Source organism: Rhinatrema bivittatum, chromosome 17, assembly GCF_901001135.1.
Source record: "Rhinatrema bivittatum chromosome 17, aRhiBiv1.1, whole genome shotgun sequence".
Lineage (NCBI taxonomy): Eukaryota > Metazoa > Chordata > Amphibia > Gymnophiona > Rhinatrematidae > Rhinatrema > Rhinatrema bivittatum.
This window is the reverse complement of record NC_042631.1, coordinates 9,718,584-9,742,505: the sequence shown is the minus strand read 5'-3', so window position 1 is coordinate 9,742,505 and position 23,922 is coordinate 9,718,584. Positions and strand designations below refer to the sequence as shown.

Genomic DNA, 23,922 nt, shown 5'->3' with positions numbered 1-23,922 from the left:
CAGGGAGTATAATAGTTGAAAAAGTTAGGTAACCATGGTAGAATCAACAGGAAAGGTGTTAGTTATTATATATTGGAAAAGTTCTTGAGCGGCGTATCATGGGTTTCGTGGTTGTGCTGAGAGTTCATGGGTGGACAAGATGGTATCTCTGTTTTCTTGATGTTGTATTAGGTGGGAGTCTGTTGGTGTTGATATAAAAGTTTGGTGCCTGTATACATGCATTTAATGGCTGTTGTCATCTTCTTTTCATTGAATTGCGCTAAATGTGGATTGTAATAGAAACAGGAATTTGAGTTTCGAATGATCCATGGGTTGTGGAATGACATTTCTTAGATGGAATCTGTGAAGCTGTAAGATCCTGAGTATTAACACCCACAGGAATTACAAGAGAAGTAACTGGCAGCTGCTGTTTGAGGTGCCTTTTCCCCAAACAGGCTCCCAATGAGCTTGACAAGCATCAAATGCCAAAAACAACCGTACAGGCCTCTCTGGGGACAGAAAGTCAGGTTATAGCCATTTTGGTGTCAAATCTGCATTATAATGCTGAAAAGAATGCAGGAAGATGTAGCAGATAATATTATTATTACAAAATTCTAGTTCTGTAAATGTTGGCACAGGGAGGGAAAAATGATTTGATTAAGATCAAACAGAGTCAATGGGAGAGAGAGTGGGAGCTTAGCATACTGCTGAATATTTGTGGGGGAAGGTAAACAATGATAAGATAATGAAAATAATAATTAGAATCTTAATGAATATGAACCTTAAATTGATCCCCTTTATGATCCTAGTTCTCTCGTAACTCTACAGTGCTTGGGACGCTGTTTCAACGACAGCCTTTGACATCAGGGGAACGAAGAAGGAATGGCATTTAAAGAACAAGTAAATTGGTAGCTGTATCATGTTTGGCCAAACGCTTATTTATTACAAATCTTATAATCATAATTAAGTCCAGCGCAGATCACATAAAACATCCATACAATAGAAATCTTTAAAAACAAATAAATAAAAATATAAAAATAACATTAAACAAATAGTCACAAGATAACAGAAATAAACACTGCTCGTCCATAACCCTCTTAAAAAACAAAAATCGGTGCTTTTAACTGCTTCCCGACGACACAAATACGAACTGAGCTGTACAGGGATGGAATTCCACAGGGCTGGAGCAGACCATGAAAAGGCCCTAGCACCTGTTGCAACTCCCCTAAATTCCCTAGCAGGGGGTAACTCAAGCAAATTGGCATTCTCAGAACTAAAGATCTTCCTGGCACACACCGGGAAAGCTTTGTCTGAAGGGCACAAATATCCTCTGCCATCAGTAGCTTATGCACCGCAATCGGCAATTCTAAATGTCACCTTCCATTTAACTGGGAGGCAATGCAACCGTTGCAGACAGGACTTATATAGTTCCAGACAACATATGGGTTGCAGTATTCTGGATTAATTGGGTGACTTTTAAACATCTCGTCAGGAAGGCCCAAAAACCAAAGTGGTACAATAATCTATATGGCCAAGCACCAAAGACTGAACATTGATAGAGTCAAGTAAGAACACAGAGGCCTCAACATTTTTAGATTAAAAAACAACACATGGTTTAGAAAGACAGCTTCAAATGTGTGTTACAGCTGAGGGTGCTGCCGGGCATCCTCTCTGTTCAGTATAGAATAGAAGTCACAGTAGGCTTCAGTTCCACTAACTTGATCACAAAATTCATTCTTCGCAAGACACCGAGGGAAAAAAAGACAAGCGGAGAGGGAATAAATAAGAATCTTGTTTGCAATTTCACCCCTGCCTTTGGGGCAACTGTGCAGCCACTGTTAGGAAGGAGGGTAACCTGAGCAGTACGGAGCCCCAGTCCTTTCCAGCTGGAGCTGGAGTGTCCTCCTCCTTTCAATGGGAATAAATAAACGCACGCCGACTTTTCTAATGGTCCTGGCATAAAAGCTGAGAGCAGTCTGTAAGATCCTGGTCTTGGGACCTGGAGGTCCCCCTCCTTATTAGCAAGGCGCATGCCGGCATGGGAAGGGGGGTGGGTGCTCCCCTCATAAAATGCGCCACGCTATGGGTGTTTGGGGGGAAGGAGTTGCGGAAAAGTTTGAGTTTTACAAAATTAATGTTAAGATGATTGAAGTGATGCTTCCTGCACTGGGCACCCTCTTATATCCTGGCAGTCAGGAAGAGCAAATCACTCAGTGGGGATTCCCCAAACCCATCTTTCTTGATCTTTTTAAATTCTGAATGTGAAACCCTTTTACAGCTATTAATTATCCTTCCCTTTTCTCCATCAGACCTTTTTCAGCTAGGTTATGTTCAGGGTATAGCTGTATTGTGTGTGCTTAAAAGGTATCAGACTTTCAATGAGGCTTTCACCTTGATGATTCTCTTGTTAGATGTTTGACAATGAGGCATTATCTTGGTTTTATGAGCTGTATAACAGGTTGGTGTCTATTATTCTTCAGTATGGTGTCTTTTGGGGACTCACTATAGTGTTACATGACAAAACTTGGATTGGCTTTCACTGAGGGCTAGACAAGATACTACTGGATTTTATTACCTGTTAAAAATACTATTGCCCTTTTTAGTTGGAATAATGATAACGTTAGAACTTTGTGTGTAACCTCGTTATTAAGGAAGATTAAGAGTTGATATAGACATTAGGTGCATGTTGGAGAATAGAAGTTTCTCTTAATCTGAAATAACCTACGTAGGAAAAGGACCTTGGAGTCCTTGTGGACAATACGTTGAAATCCTCAGCTCAGTGCACAGCGGCCATCAAAAAAGAAAACAGAATGTTAGGAATGAACCAAAAAGGAATGGAGAATGAAACAGAAAATATCACATTGCCTCTGTAGAGAGCCATGGTGCAATTCTACCTTGAATATTATGTGCAAGTTTGGTCGTCCCATTTCAAGAAAGACAGATCGGAACTAGAAAAGGTGCAGAGGAGGGAGACAAAAATGATAAAGGGGATGGAACGTCTCTCCTATGGTGAGAGGCTACGCAGGCTAGGGCTCTTCAGCTTGGAAACGAGACTCTGAGAGGGGACATAGAGGTTTATAAAATCATGAATGGGTTGGAACGGGTATGTAAAGGATGGCTATTTACCCTTTCAAATAATGCTAAAACAAGGGTACCCTCCATGAAATTAACAACCAACAGATTCAAAACAGATCGTGGAAAGTACTTTTTCACTCCGCGCACTATCAAGCTGCAGATTCTGTTGCCAGAAGAAGTGATCCAGGTGACGAGCGTAGCGGAGCTTAAAAGAGGTTTGGACGAGCTCCTGGAGGAAAAGTCCATAGCACGTTACTAGCCAGGGAGGCTAAGGAAAGTTATCACTATCCCTAGGAGTGAGTAACAGGAATGAGATCTTCTTTATGGGGATCTGCCAGGTACTTGTGACCTGGATTGGTCACTGTTGTGGACAGGATGCTGGGCTTGATGGCCCTTGATCTGAAGCAGCATGGCAATTCTTATGTTCTCTTCTTTTCCTTTCTTGATTTGGTAAAATACCTGGTATTTTAATGGACGTTGAAGACTTAGGGCCAGATTTATTTATAAACATTTGATATTCTTCCTTTTCCAAGAAGCCTCAAAGCGGATTACAATCGAAGTATAATAAATTCTCATTAGATTTACATCACAATATACAGTAGTGTAGAGACAAACACAAGGGATATATATAGGTATTAATAGAGGAATGGTTTATAATTGGACATCTTGGATTAGTCGGGATGCAATAATAATCCTTGCTCTATTGGGATGATTAAGAAGTCAGGATAGTGAAAGGTGTATTGAAGTAAATTAGTCAGCAGTGGCTGATGAAGTGGCCTTAAGGTTGAGTCAGGTAGTCATTGATAAAAGGGAGTCTTAGGCCTGGATTTTCCATTCTCGCAGAGAATGGTGAATCCTGGCGATAACAGGGGGTGGGGTGGCGAAAGGGGGTGGGTGGGCCGGTGGTGCTATTGCTGCCGGCTTTCATACCGAATAGCACCACCGTGAAAGGTGGTGTCACTGGGCACGCTACTGGTGGCGATAACGTAGCTTACCTTATAGCCTCCAGCGAAGATACCGCCGCGTCCGCCTCCTCGCCGCCCTGACTCTGCCCCGACTCCGCCCCCCGCTTGCTATCGCGTGCGATACGGATAGAAAATAACCCCCCTCAGTCTCTGTCTTTATTAAATTGGTGTCTGGGGTAAAGCCTGGCTGAATAGTCTAGTCTTGACTTGTTTTCTGAAAGTAAGGTAAGATGTCTCAAGGTGCAGAGGTGCTGGTGTCTTGCTCCATAATTTTGGAGCAGAGCAGCTGAATGCACAAAACCTTGTGCAAGTTAATGTGGCAGATTAATATGGGATTCTCCCACTTTGTGTCTACTACAAGAACAACGTTAAGTAAGTATATCCAGTCCAATAAGCCAATGTACTAACCCACAGTATTTTCTGCAGGTTAGTGGCTATTTTGCGCATGATTTTGATACATATGCTTATAAGCTCCGAGCCAATTAGCAAATGTAGCAAAAATGGGTGTTCCCGGCTGTGCAATGCATGAAGCTACCCGGGAATCTGTGAACTTTCAAGGGCAGTTAGAGGTGCCCATGTGAGCACCCTGCTGCCCCTCTCCCAAGGGTAAGTGAAAGTCTCTGGTGGTCCCTCCTCAGACCCTGAGCGTCTCATAGGTCATAAATATAGAAGGGGAGCCTCACCCCCTTCCTAATCTGCCCCTTGTCGCCCAAAACTGATGAAAATTCCCCTTTGGGGTTGACCTTTCCTCACCCCGCCATACATGCAAAGCAGCTCATGTCCTCATTTGGTGCCATTTTGAGAACAGGCCCTAACAGATCAGGGGTGAGTGGGGATCACTCCTGCCCCAGGAAGACCACGTCTTTGGATGGGGTAAGCTTTTGGGGTACACAGGTGAGTGGAAGGTGCGGGGAGGTTGAATGGGAATTTTCATCAGTTTTGGGGGACAAGGGGTACGGGCAGGGCTTCCCCCCTTCAGGTTCTTACTTTTTCATTTATGGCCTGCGAGGGGGGGGGGGGGGGCCGAGCCACTTTCACCTACACTTGAGGGGTTGGTGGTGCTCACATAGGCTGCGAGACCCCCTTAACTGCATGTGGCAGTTCTGGCTAATGACGGGTTCACTTCACTGAGGGGAAACGGGCCCACGAAGCCTTTCCTAGGCACATGACTCTGCTTTGCAGCAGCTCATTTCTACGGAATTTAAGCAAACTTTCATGCGCAGCTCTCTATATGCAAAGGTTTCCTGCTGTGAAAGCCACTTTTGCACAATTTTTCACAAAAGGGGTTTTCATGCAGAAATTCATGCAAAACATCTACGTTTTTGCATTTTACTGCATTTGTTTTATTTTGGCATTTTTGTGCACTTTTTCAGCTGAAAATTCTCTTTGTGGAAAAACTTTGCAGCTTGGTCCCTTGGCCTGTTAGAGCACGTTGTTGTTGCTCACAGTAAATTCATTTAAATTAGCTCTCTTTTTAATATTCAGCAGCAACAGCAGGTCCACGCTGAGCTTTATTCGCTCACATTAATGCTCTCCTAGAACTGCACAACATGACGTATTTAGTTCGGCCTCTAGCAGTTATATTCTCTTCCAAATTTTTGGATGGATATCGAATTTCACAGCTACTTTTCTTTCACACGTTTGAACCTTTATTTGTTCTTTAACACTCACACAAGCGGAAGAGTTTAGACAATTCAAGTGACACTAAAATACCTTTTCTGTAACTGAATACGCTGCCAGCCACCTCTGCAAGAGAAGCAGCTTATCCTGCACTAGACTGATGAACCCAGGAAGGCAGCAGAGCTCTCAAAAGCCAGCCACAAATGTATTTATTGCCCTTATTTCTATCTACCTACAGGATGAGGAATGTTACTTCTATCTTGCCTATGAATTAGCCAACAGAGGCCCTGTGCGGGCCACCTGGAAACAGCCTTCAGTGATCAGGAGCAGCGCATTCTCTTGTGGGATTTCATTGGCCTTCATTGGCCAAAGCTCTCTCTGCTTGTCCAGGGTGAACCAATCCACCCTCTGAGTTCAAATTCCTCCCTGTGCATCTATAGTACATCCTCATTTCTGCAAACAGCAAATAGATTGGGCTATTATTATCTGGAACTGCTTCAAACAACAAACAACAAACCTTACAAGGGGTGATTAAGTCTGGTAAACAAATGGACTTTTCTATTAGTGAAATCATCACCTCGGCAGGCCTGGTATTTGTGGAATTTGGAAAAGCCACCCACCCGGCCCCCATCCCCCCTCTCCCATTCATGTTCTGTCTGTCCTCGGCCTCTTCAGCTTTTATCCCCTCCCCGGGCTTGCAAAGGAAGACATTCATTGTTAATTAACTGCTGAAGCAATGCAGGAGCCGGGGTTCATGGCAATGGGGCGGGGAGAACTCCGAGAGGGTTTGGGCTTTGTGAACTCTGTGAAACTTTTTGAACATTTCTAGGGGTCTTGTGGAACAAATTGAGTGCATGGGCTGACAACACAAAAACGACACCATTTATTTTTTTTTTCCATAGAAGACTCGAACTGCGAAAACTTTGAAAATGCATTGTATTTGCTTTGAAGGAAGAGTAAAGGAAATTCTTGGAGCTCACCAATTAACGAGTGTATAGTATTCTATGCACATTAATATGACTTAATAGCGGGGTGATATTAAGTTGGAGGAAATAAAAAAATTAGAAACGTCCACCCCCAAAAAAAAAAATTTTTTTTAAAGGGTGCCTGCTGTCAGGTTAGGAAAAGGGGGAGCTCGTAAGCTGAGCGTCCGTTTTCCTAACTCGCTGGCAGCCACCTCTCCCGGGCGCCCGCTGCCCAGGAGGTGCCAGGGCCGCGCCACTTCCCCTAGCGCCTCCTTCTTCACCACGGCAGCCCATTCGCATTTTGCATCGGGCGCCCCGGAGAGCTGGACCGGCGCGCGTTAAGGGAGCCAAAAATTGCATGGGCCCGAAGATGATTTGTGAGCTGGGATAAGCCGCGGCCATGGCTGCAGGAGGAGGCAGGAGCACGGAGGTTATTTTTATTCTGAAGGCAAATGGCAGGCAAACTTCTTCAGAACCCCTGCCCCCAGTTTCTGAGTTAAAATGAGCTCTCAGCCGATGCAGAAAGCTAAGGGCCGGATTTTAAGAATAACGCGCGGGCGTAGATTTGTGCGCGCAACCCGGCGCGCACAAATCTACGCCCGGTTTTATAACAGGTACGCAGCCGCGCGCCTGTTATAAAACCAGGGGTTGGTGCTCGTAAGGGGGTGCAAACTTGTGCACACTTGTGTACACCGAGCCCTCGGGGAGCCCCGATGGCTTCCCCTGTTCCCTCCAAGGCCGCTCCGAAATCGGAGGGAACTTTCCTTTCACCCCCCCCCCCCACCTTCTCCTCCCTTCCCCTAGCTAACCTGCCCCCCAGCCCTACCTAAATCCCACCCCACCTTTATTTTTTTATGCCTGCCTCCAGGCAGGCGTAGGTTGCACGCGCCGGCACAGTCGCTATACCGGAGGCCTCAGTCCCTCCCCTGCCCCACCCCCCGGACCACCCCACCTCGTATATTACGCATCCCGTATATTACGCACGTAACCCTTTTAAAATCCACCCCTAAGCGCACATTTTAACTTGGGTTTGTGCTATTTTAACTCCCGAGGTTTTATCTTACCATTTTCTAATTGCCTCCAGAGTTCCATTTCTTATACCGCATTGGTTAAAAAACCCCCCAATATGTTGAATTTCAGCGCGCAGTTTTACCTCTGTTTGGACCTGAGGAAGAGAGCGTTAGCTCCTGGAAGCTGCTCAATAAATCAAGAAATGTATTACATGTCTTCATTAGAAAGGTAGTGCTTTGTATATATATATATATATATATATTTATTTATTTTACCTTTATAAGAAATCAGAACTGGAGTGGTATTTGTTCATTTATTCTCAGGTCTATGTATTTGTGTTTTGCAAGGTCTGTCTCTTTTCAGTGAAGAAGTGCCAAAATAATCTGATCAGTACGATGGAGTATGCATACGCTTACTGTGTGTGTGCGCGGCACTGCTCCTAAAACCAGAGCGTCCATATTTCTTCCCACAAGGATGATCAGCAAGATTTATGTCATTATAGCTCCCCTCACCTGTCGTAAATATTCTGGGGTTTTCTGCTTGCTGGAGGAGGCACGCAAGGCTGCAAAATGGAAGCATTTATAGCTAAAGATTATTCTGATGAGGTAAGTAGAGGTCTTCAGGAGGTGGAAAAGGAAAATTGGATTAGCATCACTTAGCAGAAATTTAGCCCTCTGAGGTGTTAGAAACACTTCCTTCAGCTCCAGGAACAAACCTGTATAGTAGGGATGTGCATTTGTTTGTAAGCAAATGGTTTTTCAATACAAAAAAAAAAAAAGTCAATTTTCAGTTCATTCCAAATAATGAACTGGAAATAGATTTGCCTGAAAATACCCAAACGTGTTCAGGTATTTTCAGTTCCAATAAATCATTCAATTTTTTTTTTTTTTAAATGTGGCTTCCCCAGGCACCGTCAGACCCTTGCTGCCACTTCCCAGGGCACTCGGGAGCCTCCCTGGGCCCCTCCACAAATGATCTGGGACTGGGGATCTCCCTGGCCCGCCCCCCCCCCCCACACTTACTCCTTCCATGGGGGGGTCTTCAAGCAAGAAAGGGGTGGGAGTGATCCTCACTTGCTCCTCTTTAAAAGTGGTGCCGGCCGGCCCTGCGACAGACGCCAAGTGTTGCATCAAAACGGTGTCATCTCAGAGCCGGGCAGCGCCGTTTTCTTGTGCAGCCATAGAAAAATCCACTTTGCAAGCTATAAAAGGTGTGGGTGATGCCTTTATATCGGACTAATGCGAGATACCGTGATGAGCATTTGAGAATTATCCTCTCTTCATGGGGCCTCTCCCCAGTGTCGGTCACACACATATTAAGTTAGTCCAATAAAAGGTCTCACCTGTAACTGGTTTGCTGATCCTTAATTCCATTTATGCGAGGGAAGTGACACGGCAAGTGCAGTCCTTGGCTCCAGCTATAAAACCAAACTTTAATACATTGATCGCTGAAAAATCCAATTGCCTTGTTTCAGATGCTTCTTCATGTGGGCCTTCTCTCTGGGTCCCCTTTTTTTTTCCCCCCTAAAAATAAAAGGTGTGCACCTTATACCATAGTCATATGCTCTGCTTTTATAATTCTCTGCCCACCTTTACCCAACCCCGAGTTTGCTGTCCTGCTGCAGGGAACTTTTACCCTGTACCACGTCGCACCCATCAACGAAGTAAACATCTGCATGAGCTCTGGCAGCGAATCTTCCCACGGGCGCTCTGCATCTGCACCTTCTCTATTTCTCTGGGCAATAAAGTGTGCAGGAGTAGAAATGCAATCCCCCTCCCTAAGCACGCCCCCCACCCTGGGAAGGCCTCTTCCCAATGCCATTAAAAGGCCACGCGTTATGGAAGAACGCGCAGACTGCTGGCTGCGTGGAGGGAAAACCGTATTCGGACAGCCGATTAACCTGGGGAAAATGCTTGGAAAATTGTGCCCAAACACTCTCTCTTCTTTTGTTTCATTTTGCTGGGGGTGGGGTTTCTGCCTGAATTTTGTTTTCTTGTGGTTCTGGGGTTTTTTTTTTTCGTTTCTGGCAAATACTGAGGGCTAAAAAAAAAAAAAAGTGAATTTTGCTAGAATTTTTTTTTGTTTATTTTTTGAAAGTGAAACAAAACAAAGGGTGTTTTCTTGCATTTTTTCATTTTACTTTGTACGAATGCACACCCTTGATCGCATTATTACATCAAGTGAGGCTTCAGTGCATTTCTGTTGCACTATCAGTTACCTTAGTAGCTAAGTCGAAGGAGCTCGCAAAATCGTTCAATGCTTTCCACAAAACAAAACAAACCCAGTGCAAATTGGGGACCTTAATGATTTTGTTTGCTTTAGCTGCAAACCGAATTATTCTTCAGGGTTGGATTTTGGGGGGTTTTTTTTGGCACTTTTGATGGTCATGTGACTTCTAAAGGAATCATTCTGACCTGCAATCCCTTGGCCATGTGGCTGACAAGAGATGTTCTGCTGCTATAGGGGAAAAGGAGACAGTGCATTTGAAATTTTGCTTCATAGGCTCTGCGATTGTTGGAGTGTTTTTAATCATTCTGAACAGGAAATAGCATAGACTATTAGAATATATAATTATCATGGGAAATATAATTAGCAGACATAATTAAGTGGGATAGACTGTGTATCTGAGTGGTTGAAGATTTTTTCACTCAATCCAGCTGTTTCTCTATGGCACATACCTCAGCTTCTTTCAATATTGGTGGTCCCACATGAAACGGAACAAGAGAGACCACATTGCATTACAATCTTGAGAGACTTCCATTTAATCCTCATACAATAATTTATTTAAAAAAAAACAAAAAAACAAGCATTACATTTTCCACTACAACCTAAGTTGTATAATTTCCTGTGGCTGCTTCTCAGGATCAGTCCCGCACAAGCTGGGCAGGGAACCCTACTTGTGTAATGCCACAAAATATACTTTCTGAGTGCCTTAAGTGTCTGCTTCAGGCTGCAGCGCTGTCCAGGCCTGGCATCTGAAGCCTCAGTACTCCTGTAGAGGGGAGAATGGTGACTTTTAAAATGCAAAGGCCGAGGCCGCGCTAATCCTGCTGTGGCTGTGTCTGTTCTGTGCTAGGGCAGGATGCGTGTGTGAGGCGAGGGAGAGCCTGCACTGGAGGCGTGTGAGTTTGTGAGAAGCTCTGTGGTGGGATAATGTGTATTTGTGTGTGTGTGTGTGGGATGTGCTTAGTGAGATTTGCACGGCTGCTGCCTGTTCCTTACACCCTCTGCACTGGGGCGGTGTGCATGTAAGGAAAGCTTGTGCTGCTGCTGCCTGGCTGTACCTGTTCTGTGACGGGGCAGTGTGTGTGAGTGTGTGAAGGAAGCTTGCTCTATTGTTCCCTGTGACGGGGCAGTGTGTGTGTGTGTGTGTGTGTGTGTGTGTGTGTGTGTGTGTGTGAAGGAAGCTTGCTCTATTGTTCCCTGTGACGGGGCAGTGTGTGTGTGTGTGTGTGAAGGAAGCTTGCTCTATTGTTCCCTGTGACGGGGCAGTGTGTGTGTGTGTGTGTGAAGGAAGCTTGCACTATTGTTCCCTGTGACGGGGCAGTGTGTGTGTGTGTTTGGGGGGGAGGAGCTTGCCCTGCTGCTGCCTCTGTGCTGTTCCTGTTTTGTTGATAAATGAAGGAGAGTGCAGGACATTTCACAAGGTGCTAAATTCACTAGAATTCATTTGAATTAAAATCACCAACGCACAGTTAAGAAAGTATAACTGAGTTTTAGTTTTGATATTAATTTTCCCTCCAGAGAGGACTGTGCCCCTCCATCCCTCCCCCCCCCCCATCCCAATATGACTGTAACCAAAAGTTTTCAGAAGCAACAGAGGGATCCTTGGGGTTGTAATGTGCAGAGCCTCCGACCTGTGTATCTTCACCACTTCCAACCCCAGCACATTACTGTAAGCGAAACCCAAAGTAAACGGTAAACCAGTCTCGCTGTATCCTTTCCAACGAGCCTCACATCAGGAATGCCAAAACCTAAATTCCATGGTTTCTTGTCCAAACATCATACCAAGCAGCCTGGTGCCTGATTTCTTGTGCATGAAACTGGTACATATTAACAGCGGTCTGTTTAAGTCTCAGAGCCTGGAGGCTTTCTTTCTCTGTTTACTGCGTCTCTTTACTTTGCAACACTTCATGTGGCAGGAGCACTTATTCTATTTGCCCACTCATTCCCCCCCCCCCCTCAAAAAAGAATACATGGAAGAGTAGCGCTGAATGGACTGAGCAACAATTCTTTCAGAACATGGAAAGGGCATTTATGTAAATTTTAAATTCGTTGGCCAGAAAAGGTAAGTCAAAGGAAGAGATTTCTTAGTCTGATAACCGTAAATCCAAAATCATGAACCTTGCGGGGGGAAGAAGGGCGAAATACAATGGTGGCCCAAATATTGACTGTGGCACTGGGGCAAGATGGGGGTATCTGCTGGAAGTGAGGGAATCGGATGCCCGCCGAGGGCGGCATTACCCAGGCAGGCGTCTACCAAGACAGCAACCATGAAACTCGGTGGGGAGCTTGCAGGCCCACATTTCCAAAGGGAAACGCCCCATGGCATTTGACCTTTGAAGGTGAAGGGCCGGAGGAGAGTAGAGGAACCTGGCTCCTTCTGGAACCAGGTGCGAGGTGCGCACGGGGAAAGCGAACGCTGAGATCTGAAAGGGAAATTTCCACATTTACGTTCACTCTGCAACCTGCACCCGCCCCTTTCTTTAGAAAAATGAATAAACATAAATAATAATAAAGTCATGCACGCTTTTTGCAGTGTACTTTACTCAAAATGGCAATCTGTATGCTTGTGAGGGGGGGTGGGAATCAGAATTGCTCTCCTGTTGCCACTAAGCTAACTGCATTTCCCCAACGTATCCTAGACAGCCCTCCATCACCACTGCCACATCTTTACCCATCCATGATTTGTTACTTCATGCAATCTTCCCTGGGCCTACCTTTAGGAAAAAGCCAAATATCTAAATGCTTAGAAAGAAAGAATGACGCCCAATTCAGTTCCAGCCCAGGCGGAGAGATCCATCAGTTCCAGAAACGAGAAACTACAAGCCCCGAAAAACTGCAGAAGACACAAATTCTGTAGCTAAGCCAAGCAATTGCAGCACAAATCAGAAACATGCCTACAGCCCAGTCTTGTCCAGACTTTGCAGATTTAAATAGTTCATTTACTGCCACTTTCCCACATTCTGGGCTATTTCTGAAATTAGTATTTATTAGCTCTAGTTTAGGATTAAAATGTACATGAAGCCGCCTGGATGCGAATCGGCCTGCTCTCATTTTCCCCACTGCTATTTAATTTAATAAAAGTGCGGAGTGTCAGTTGGTAGCATTCTTGTCTCGGAGCCAGATGACTGTGGCTTCAGCTTTCACCCTGTGGCTTCAGCTCAGACTTGGTGCTGTCACCGCTCTGCTGGAGCCGCAGTCTGGGATGGGAAGCGAAACCGGAAATTTTGCTTGCCCCAGGGGCACTGAAGATTCAAGAGGGCTTTTTTGAAAAGAACGGTGGCAACTCTCACTGGGGCCAATGCAACACAGTGCGCTCAGCCGCGCGCACTGTATAACCCGTAGTCGGATGTGGGTTGAATGGGCGCTAATCAATCCCCTAATGCAATAAGGGGATTAGCGCCTATTCAACGCGCGCCTTGACGTGGCGTGAGTCTAATAGCGCTAATCACATGCAAATGCATGCAATTAGCGCTATTAGCATTCGCTCCAGATCAAAAAAAAAAAAAAAAGAGCGTCTAGGACGCACATTTAGCGCTCAGCAATTAACGCCTGCCTGGAGCAGGCGTTAATTGCTGAGCGCTCCTTAAACTCCTACTTAATAACGTTGACAAGCGTCCGTTTCCTGAAACCCCTGGCCGGGCGGCCTTTAAGAAAACCAACGCCGATAAACTCGGCGTCTGTTTCCCTAACCGGCGGACCGCCAACGCCGATCGAGTTCTCGTTAACGGGGAGGCGCTAAGGGGGCGCGCAAGCAACCCTAGCGCCTCCTCGCTAACGCGACCACCCCTAATTTAAATACTGCACGGCGCCCGTTAAGAAAGCGGGCGCTGACTGCTCAGCGCCCGCTTTCCGCGCCTATTTATTGCATCGGCCCCCATTGGAACGCGAAATCCCACCTTGGTCCCGTCCTCCTCCATTTTGCGCATAAAGATGTGGTGCAGCTGTAATTGCTTCTGCGCTCCACTCCCGGAGCGGCTGCACATCCCCTTACGTGCTTACATCTGCTTTCTAAACATCAATAATGCAAAGAGATACAGTAGAAGCACAACTGAGAAATCAGTGCCTGTTCCTGGGCGGGTGGTGGAAGCGTGGCCCTCCTGTAAGTGCAGGCAATGAGGGGAGTTAACACTTTTATCTGTAGCATCGGTTTATTGAGTGAACTTCTTGGTCACGTGAGACAAGAAGACTAAGCTTACAGAGAAATACCGCGACTCACTGCACAGGACACCGATCAAATACAGTTTGGAGGTTTCGCTTTGAAACTGGAAGCGGGGAAGCATTGCTTTAGAAACCCATTTATTTCAGGTTAACCCTACTTTTGTGGACGGCCTGCCTCAAGGCGCAGCCTCGTACAGAAACCCCGCCCTTAAGTCAGTGCTAATTATGGAAAGGATGCTTGCACGGGTTTTATGGTTCTTGAAGGACCTCGTGCAGATTTCCTCTAATTGTTCGGCATTTCTAGGACTGACGAGCCGTTTTCCTTCTGGCAGGCACTGGCGCGGAGGAGCCTCCTTCCTTCCTGGAGGGCTGCGGGTCGTTTTACTGAATGAAAGCCGAGCTTGCAGCCGCATGCGTGCACTGGAATGCACTGCAATCCCCCCCCCCCCCCCAACTCGTACGGGCGCCACAGGAGGAAGGAAGGGGGAGTGGAAGCAGCGGAGCCCTCCTACGGCTGGTCCGTCCCGCAGGGAAAGGCTCCACGCGCTCCGCAGGAGTCACTTCCGGCAGAGCGAGCCAGCGGGGGGGGGAGGGGGGCCTCTGATTGGCCGGCACGGCTCCTCCAATGAGCTCGCTGGAAAGCGGGGGGGGGGGGCCATTCATGAAAGCCGGCCTGCGCGCGCTCCCAGCGTGCCGCCGGCGGAGCCGGGAGCGGGACCTCCTCAAGGGGGGGGGGGGTCCATTGTAGCCAAGCGTAAACACAGCCCCCGACCTCATTTACCCAAGAGCTCAAAAAAAAAAAAAAGGTCCGGCTCTTGAAATATTTCTGGACTCCGAGTAAAGCGCAGTTCAGATTCTAGCAGTCACGCGTTTGGAGGTGGATTGAAAAATCAGGCTGGGCCTTCCCCGTGCAGGCTTGCAATGAAGTCATTTTTCTCTCTCCTGCTGATTGGAATCATCTGTGTTCGGTTTCCTGACAAATTAATTGAACTTTCTTCTGACTCAGGGGCCTTCAGACTTTTGAAACAGATTTTGTCTGCAGCCTGTCTCCCAGACGAACACAATTTAATCTTCTCGGCTTTAAATGAACTCTGCTTTTCCAGAAACCCCCATGAAAGAGGCATTTGTTCTGGTGATAGCATTTCAGGTTCTGAAAACACGGCGTGAGCACGGGGGGCCCCTATAGAATGTTTATGTAACCGAGCTCGATAAACCAAAAAAACCTGAGCGCCACTCCAATCAGGGGCAAACTGTCGAGCTGAAGGAGCCTGTAATCAAGTATAGAGAGAGAGGATGACTGGAAGGGAGAAGGCCTGCAGATTTACTGACAGCGGAGTTGCCGTTGTAAGACTAGTTTAGCAAAGCAGCAGTAAGAAAGATCTTACATGTCTTTCCCTTCATTCCCCTTATCGCTAGCCTATAGAGGATGTATTAGTACAATACGTTTGCCTGCAGAGAGAGCCTTCCGCAGTGGTGGGACACCTAGATGGACAGTAGTGGCTCTATCTCTCCACACACGCCCACGATTGTGAAATCTCCCCGAGCTGGGTTTGGTTTTACTTAACCTCTGGCCTGTTCCAGCCACTCCTGCTTCATGCAGCCTTTTCTTAGGTCCTCAACCTAAAAACGTTGAAACAATAAATAAAAATAATACTTTTTTTTGGGGGGGGGGGGAGGGGGTGTTGAAATGCTTTCCTGTATTATATTTTCACATAAGGATTGTAAAAAGCAATTGAGATACAGCAATACAATATATCAGTCTTGTGATGGTAAAGAATGTCATCTTGTAAAATTCCTTATTTTAAATCTTCGTTTATGGGCAGGTTAAGTCTTGTTGTTGTCACAGGAAAGAGGTTGCAGGTTGACAGTGGGGTATGAAGAATGACTGGACACAGTACTACAGGAATGGGAGACACCTATATTTTGTGCGACAACGTTTGACCTGCTGCTGGCTCACGACAGTCAATTTGGGGGTGCTACACTCAAGATAGATTACCCCACCCTGGCACAATAAAAGAGTTTACTCAGTATTGGGAAGATCTCAGGCACCCATTGCATCCACAAAGCTGGCACCCATGGTCATGGGTCACTGGCAAGTTCGGTGTCTTAGCCTGGTAGGCTTGGAAGTCAGGAGCAGGAACAACTTTGTTAAGCAAGCAGCACTGCTGGATAAACAGAGGCACAGGGATGTAACATGACTGGTGCATGGTAACCCAGTGTCAACAAAAGACCTGCTCTAGAAGCAAGGCGTCCTGTCTTGTCATCCAGACATAAGCTTGCAGCACTAGTTTCTCCCTTTCTCCTGCTATAATGTTGCAGCATTAAAAGCTTCTAGATCCTGTGTTTATACTAGGAACAGGATTCTAACTGTGGTGTTTGAAAAAGTTTGTATAATGTATATTTGTTTTTGAAGTAAGACTTTTTCCCGAGTACAGTAAAACCGTCTCGGCTACCTGATGCCAGAGTGCACCAGGAAGTTCAGTGGTGACTGACACACACACACACACACACAGAAACATACCTTATGTTATGAGTTCACGAAACAGACCCCACACCGTGCAAAAAGGAATAGGGTGTTCTGGACGACGGGGACTGCAGTAAAATGTAACTTTAGGGGGACGCTTAAAACCCACTGCGTGGGCCCACTAAATCTTAGCCATTAGAAATTCACATATATTATGAAATACCCCTAGAAAGGGCAGTAATCTATCCTATCCTCCATGGCACTGGTTTTTCAGCATTCTAGATTACCCCGTTTTTCTGCGTGTCGCATCTACTTATTTACGCCAAATCCAGTCATCTCCGAGTACACTGACCGTGCCAGAGAAGTGACAGGGTGCAGGCTGGCAATGCTTGGTCAGCGTCAACAAACAGCAGATCCCCAGCGTGGAAAGTCAGGAACCAGACGTGCTGTGAAGGAGGCATTGGGAAAAGTGACTCAAAAGAGGTAGATAGAGAGTTTTAAGTGCACATGCGCAGCTAATGGTCACCTGTCTGACCTGTGGGAGCAGATTATTTTGTGCTCATCATTCTCTCAGATCATGGACTAGGAAAGGCGAACCGTGGATAATGTGGGCTGGTTGCAGTTCTTCTGTTGATACTCAGACCAGCGTTACATGGATTTGTACAGTTCTTTCTCATGTTCTCTCTCTTCCCGTCTTAGTATAGTTTTTATTTCCAGAATGTAAAAGAAATGCAATACCGTCTTGACAGTAGAATACTGAGCAGGAGCAATCTTTTTTTTTTAATCTAAGAAAATGAACAATCTTTATTAACATGCAAATTTAAATGAAGTACGTTGAAAACACTGGTGACAGTGGACGTTGTCTGAAATTCTCTGCCAAACAGCTCTGCAGACCTATTGCAAAGTCCCATGAATGCAAAACTTAGCACTTCCCCATCTTAGCTTTGGCTAATTCGCCCATCCCTAACGCTGCATGGCCTTCTGAGGGAGTGACCCGGGCATGCAGAGACTGTGGGAACTATAGGGATCCCTGCCTCCTTAGGCTGAATTTAATCTCCTAGCATTTTGCTGGTACTGATGGACTGGGGCTTTATAAGCCGACCACATAAGTAACACGTCGGGCTTGTCATTTTCAGTGTTTGTTTTATGCTTCCCAGGACTTTACTTATTACAACAAAAAGAAGAAAAATGGGAGGAAGCTTGTGCAGAAATACCACTCCTCATATTTCTGGTTAAATAGCAAGGAATGTGATATGAAGTACTGGGGTATGAGAGGACGGTTTGTACTAACTGATGGGACGGGGGGATCTCATCCAGTCACACATTCTGCAGGACCAAAGCGAAATTCTCTGTGTTGGGGGTTTCAAAATGAATGTGAAAATCGTTAAAAACGAGTAACAGGTCAGGTTTTGCAAAACTTGTGATTTTTTTTTCCCCCCAGTACAAATTTGCTTAAATTGCACATGAAAGGCCACCAGCAACATGCCTTGGTGCCGTCCTACCGTATCTCTTGACTCTGTTTGTCTGCAGTCTCTTACTGCCAAACTAACTCCCCTTGACGCTATGGGGTTTGTCACTCTCTGGAAACATCCCGTGTCTCACATGGCTGTTTTGTGCTTGCTCCATAAAGTTATGTTAATGTAACATGGGCCTCTTTATTACACTGTGCAGGAGGGGGAGGGCGGAGGAGATTCCTCTCATTTCTCTCTATAATGCATTGAACTGCCTTCTTGATTATTAACACATTGATTGGATATCTTTAGCTCAGATGTTAGCTCCAAAGCACTTTTGAGCTGAAGGCTGCCCAGATTTTCTGAGAAGATGCAATGTGATCAACATCAAACACTCAGAGACCAATTAATGAAAAGGAATAAATTGACCTCGTTAAACCTTTCAGGATTTTAGTGGGTCGAATAAAGGAAAAGCCTCTTTGTAAATAACTGTGGGATTCATGCTGTTTTCTCCTCTCCTTCTTAACCTATTTCTCCTCCCCTTGTCTTCCCTGATTAAAAGGGGTGGTCAGGGAGCACAAGGAAAGAGCAAAAAAAAACAAACCCTAGAATAATTCTTTGCCTCTGTCTTTACCAAGGAGGATGTTGGGGTCATACCCACACCAGAAACATTTTTTGATGGTGATGACTCTGAGCAACTAAATGGAATTACTATGAGAATGGAGGATGTAATAAGAATAGCAAATCACTTGGACCAGATAGTGTTCACGCTAGAGTTCTGATGGAACTCAAACATGAAATTGCAGATCTGATTCTGGTGATTTGCAGCCTATCATTTAAAACTACTGGGGTACCAGAAGACTGGAGGATGGCTAATGTGAAGGTTCTGGATTTCAGCTTTCTACCTAAGAGCCTAAATTTGGCTTCTAGAACTTCCTTCCCACATTTTCCTATGTCATTGGTACCCACATGTACCACGACAGCCGGCTCCTCCCTAACACTGTCTAAAATCCTATCTAGGTGACGTGTGAGGTCCGCCACCTTTGCATCAGGAAGGCATGTTACCAGGCGATCCTCACGCCCACCAGCCATCCAGCTGTCTACATTCCTAATAATCGAATCACCAACTATGATGGCCGACCTAACCCTTCCCTCCTGGGCAGTAGGCCTTGGGGAGATATCCTCGGTGCGAAAGGACAATGCATCACCTGGAGAGCAGGTCCTTGCTACAGGATCCTTTCCTGCTGCACCAGGTTGATGCTCTCCAATCATGAGACCTTCTTCCTCTAAGGCAGCACCAAGCTGCCAGACTGGAGTTGGGACCTGGCTACTATGTCCCTGAAGGTCTCCTCTATATATCTGTCTGTCTGCCTCAGCTCCTCCAGGTCTGCCACTCTAGCCTCCAGAGATCAGGCTCGTTCTCTGACACCCAGGAGCTGTTTGCACCAAGTTCACACATACAACCTCTCACCAGTGGGTAAAAAATCATACATATGACACTTGATGCAAAAGACTAGAAGGACCCCCCCACCCACCCACCCCCTTTTTGCTGCTGTACTGCTGCCTTCATCTTAATTTGTTGAGCTCCTAGTTAAGTATAGGTTGCTATGGAAGTAGGAATGTGTACAATTAGAGTCATTTAACTTTATTGCTATATTCACTATGAATCTGGTAATGACCTGCAATGGGATAATTAAACTCTTGATAAGGGCTGGGGTAATCCTATGTTTTAGATAAAAAGATGATTGATTTTTAATGTGAAAGTGTCTCTTGCCTATAAATCAACGGATGAGCTAGTGGTGGGAGGGAAGGAAAGACAAACACACACAAACTCTAAGCTATTTCCTACCTTTTGGCTTGCTTATTATAACAAACAAACACACACATAGACACATCGGAATACACCCCAATAGTTTATGTCTCCCTAAACTTTAAAAGTTCTAAGATTTCCCAAAGCAATACTTACCTAAACAGTTCAGCCACCAGTAAAATGATCCTCTCCTCTCAGTGCTCTCACTGGTACAGGAATAATGCAAATTGAGAGTAATTGCATGAGATAATTGTATGACTTTGTTTCATTTTATGGATATAAGGGTTGAAAAGGATAGCTTTTAATTAAGCAATAAGGGAATGGTTTTTATTGTGCAAAGAATAGTTGATAAATGATAAGATTATTGCAGCTGCAAAGTATATGCATGTATGTTGTTGTATACTTTTATTTTTATATGTGATTGTACATCACTCTGAGCTGGTTTGAAGGACGTGATCTATACATTTAAATATAAATAAATAAGATTCCTGCTTCGATCCCAGGTCAACTGGGGCTGGAAATGCCGTGAAGGCAGCATTCACAACTCCCAAGGTGGGAGGGAGTCATGGTCATTGCTTAAGGGCGACATCTAGTGGCCTTATTCAGACACATGATTGCAGAGTTCCTGAATGAGTCCTGGTGTGTGGCCCCCTGGCCCAGGACTGTTGCTGTAATGACCAGACCTGGTATCTTGGGGAGTAGGGGTGGGGAGAGGGTGGAAAATGTGAAATAGTGGAAAAATCCCCGGGTAGTTGGAAATGAAGGTTCAAGGTGCGAGAACCTAATCCTGGTTCCTATTCAGCTGGAAGTACAATAGAGTAGCAGGAAACTGCCTGATGAAAAGAAAATAAAGTAGATAGAAAGTTTTTATAAGTACCAATAATACTGTAAGTAATGTGGACATTTTAGTACTTCTTCATTTTGGTGAGGGAGGGGATGCAGTTCAGGGAAGCCCTGGTAGGGTGGACATCTCACAGCAGGATTATACCTTTGTTTCTTACTGTTTAAATAAACACATCACCTGAGGAAAAATAAACAGCGAACATCCAAACACAACAGTTGTCACAGGGTAAGAAAAGTAACCGCACAGATGTCAAAGTGTCTTTCTCATGAGCCCTTGTAATCAGTGGTGTTGATACTGAGATGGACCAAAGCCAAATTCACATGGGGATGTTGGTTGTGACTTCCTGTCATATGCTTCACTGTGTATGCACGTGTGTGAACACACACACACACACACACACACACAGACCTCATACACAAAGACACATACACACACACACACACATGCACACATACTTAGATACACACACTCATGTACAGACACATACACACACACAGACAGACACTCATACACAAAAACAAAGGCACACATACTCTCACACAGACACATTCTCACAGACACACACACATATACACATACACACACAGACATACACACATATGCACACACATAGATACACATTCATACACACACACACTCATAGACAGACACAGGCACACATACTCTCACACACAGACACATTCTCACAGACACACACACACATATAGATATACACACATATGCACACACATAGATACACATTCATACACACACACAGACACTCATACACAAATGCGCACTTACACACAGACACATTCTCACACACAGGCACATAAACTCTCACACACACACTCACAGTTATGCACATACACACAGACACTCATAAACAGACATATACACTGACACACACAGACACATATACAAAGACACATACACATGCACACATACACATATACACAGATACACATTCATACACAGGCACTCATACACACATATATACACACACAAAGAGATATGCTCATACACAGATATACTCACACACACATACACAAATGTTCACATACACAATCACTTATGCATTCTCACACACATACATACACACACACATACAGATATACAGACACACACATGCACAAGCACACAGACACATTCACACATGTACACAGGCATACATACTCTCACACAGGCACACACATATACATAGACACTCATATACAGACACACACAGACCTCAACCACAAAGACATACAGACACATTCATACACATACACACACATACACACACATATGCACACATACATAAATACACACATTCATACACAGGCACTCACACTCACACCCTTACATATACACATACACAAAGATATACATATACAGATACACACATATACATAGACATACACATACACACACAGACACTCAGACCCATACATTTTCACAAACATACACAGACACAAATATACAATCTCACACACTTACATATACACACAGACACACACACACACACATACATAGACAGACATACACACACACACACTTGCTGGTCTTCTATTAAAATGCACATTTTGTTTGATAGCTGATGATTCACATCAGAAAAATGAAATGCTTTCTGTATTGCTCATACTGTTTTCATCCCCTGGGTCCACTTAGAATTGCATGGGTTGTTGTTTTTTTAATTTTGCATGCTTTATTAAAGAACTTTCACTTTTACTTGGTCGCAGAGTCCACCCTGGATATCCCATGGATAGGCTGAAGGGCTTTAGATATAACATTAACCAGCATTAATGTGGAAATTTGGAATCTAAATAGATCTTGTACCTCTGCCCAGTCATGACTCATTATCCTTTTCCCTTTTTTTAGCCAAAAGTGAATTCAGAAGCCATGAGACAGTTTCCTGCAGATAAGAAGGAAACCTGGCAAACAAATGATGGGTAAGCTGGAAGCCATCATTTCCTTCAAAGCCCCTACATACTAATTAACCATTCCAAGCATATTTTCGACAACATTTAGGGATTTCCTCATCACAACAAACTTCCCCTGTGTTATCGTCAGTTTCTGGCCTCCACTGGAATATTTATTTTGCTTAAAGAATCCTGGGTTAAAAATCCCTAATTCTAGTTTCTGTAAAATGTTTTGAAGTTTTGCCAGTGTTACTTTGCAAACCTGCTCTCTGGCATCTCCTGTTTGTTTTCGTTTCAGCTCTATTAAATAAATGTCCCATTGATATGCAATCGGCAGGGTTTATCTGCAAGCAAAATAGAAGGAAGGCGATGGCCAGGGCCGTGCGACTTTTCAGGAACCCCCTGCAAACCGTGGAACAGAGTGATTCCTGCGCGTCCCGGTGCGAGGAACGAACTAGGGCAGTGGCTCCCAAATCCAGGCCTTCCGAACTCCCATCAGGCCTGGTTTTTCCAGGAAACCTAAGATGGACTCATTAATGTGATTCTGACACCGTAGGTGTGCACCTGGACAGCCCATGAACAGTGACTGGGGAGAGCCTGAAAATCAGACCCATTCTTGACCCTGCTTTGAGAACTACTGCCATTCCATCTTTCTTTCTCTCTTCCCCCTCTCTCTCTTCCTTTTTTGCTTCCTCTGTTCCATCCAAAGAGTGTTGCCTCTCTAATTTGTGGCCTTCTGACCCACGTTATTCCAACTCGAGCTGCCCGGTGGCAGCAGCAGCACGAGGCAGGGGACGGCTCAGACTGGGCAAACTGAAGAGAAGGCAATGCCCCTGCCCAGGGGATGCACAGCCTGCTCTATTGCGGGGGCATTGGTTTTGCTCTGTCTCAAAAGATGGAGCCTCACGTCATTAGTTTGGAAGCTGCCCTTAAACATGTCCCACCGGTGATTAAACTTTTTACAGGTGTTATCAGTTTTTGCAAGATTTAGGTATATCCTCTACAATAAAGAGTTGTTTTAGTATGACTCAACATGATATTACTGAAAAAACAATCCTCTAGTCAAATGTTATGTTAAAAAATAAAGAGCTCTGGAAGTAGTAACCAGTTTCTCATTAGCGAACGTCTGGTTTAAAGCATTCAGCAAACAACCATCCTGAGCAAACAACCATCCTGAGCAAACAACCATCCTGAGCAAACAACCAGCTGGATGCTGGAGAGGCATCCAGCCTCTCCAGCATCCAGCCTCTCCAGCATTCATCCAGCCTCTCCAGCATCCAGCATTCATCCAGCCTCTCCAGCATCCAGCATTCATCCAGTCACCCCAGCATCCAGCCTCTCCAGCATCCAGCATTCATTCAGTCACCCCAGCATCCAGCCTCTCCAGCATCCAGCATTCATCCAGCCACTCCAGCATCCAGCATCAACCTACATCCAAAAAAGACATTAACATGCTACAAACCTTCTCCATTCC

The 23,922-nt window shown here is 45.2% G+C and overlaps 1 long non-coding RNA gene across 2 annotated transcripts in view; it reads left to right on the top strand.

Moving 5' to 3' along the window:
- The window catches only part of LOC115079443, a 76,386-nt gene extending 52,810 nt beyond the window's left edge, over positions 1 to 23,576 (top strand). For both annotated transcript variants that reach the window (XR_003853289.1, XR_003853290.1), the window contains 2 exons: positions 22,408 to 22,478; positions 22,747 to 23,576. This is a non-coding gene — a long non-coding RNA (uncharacterized LOC115079443). The remainder of the gene's footprint in view (positions 1 to 22,407; positions 22,479 to 22,746) is intronic.
- Positions 23,577 to 23,922: the final 346 nt, after the last annotated feature.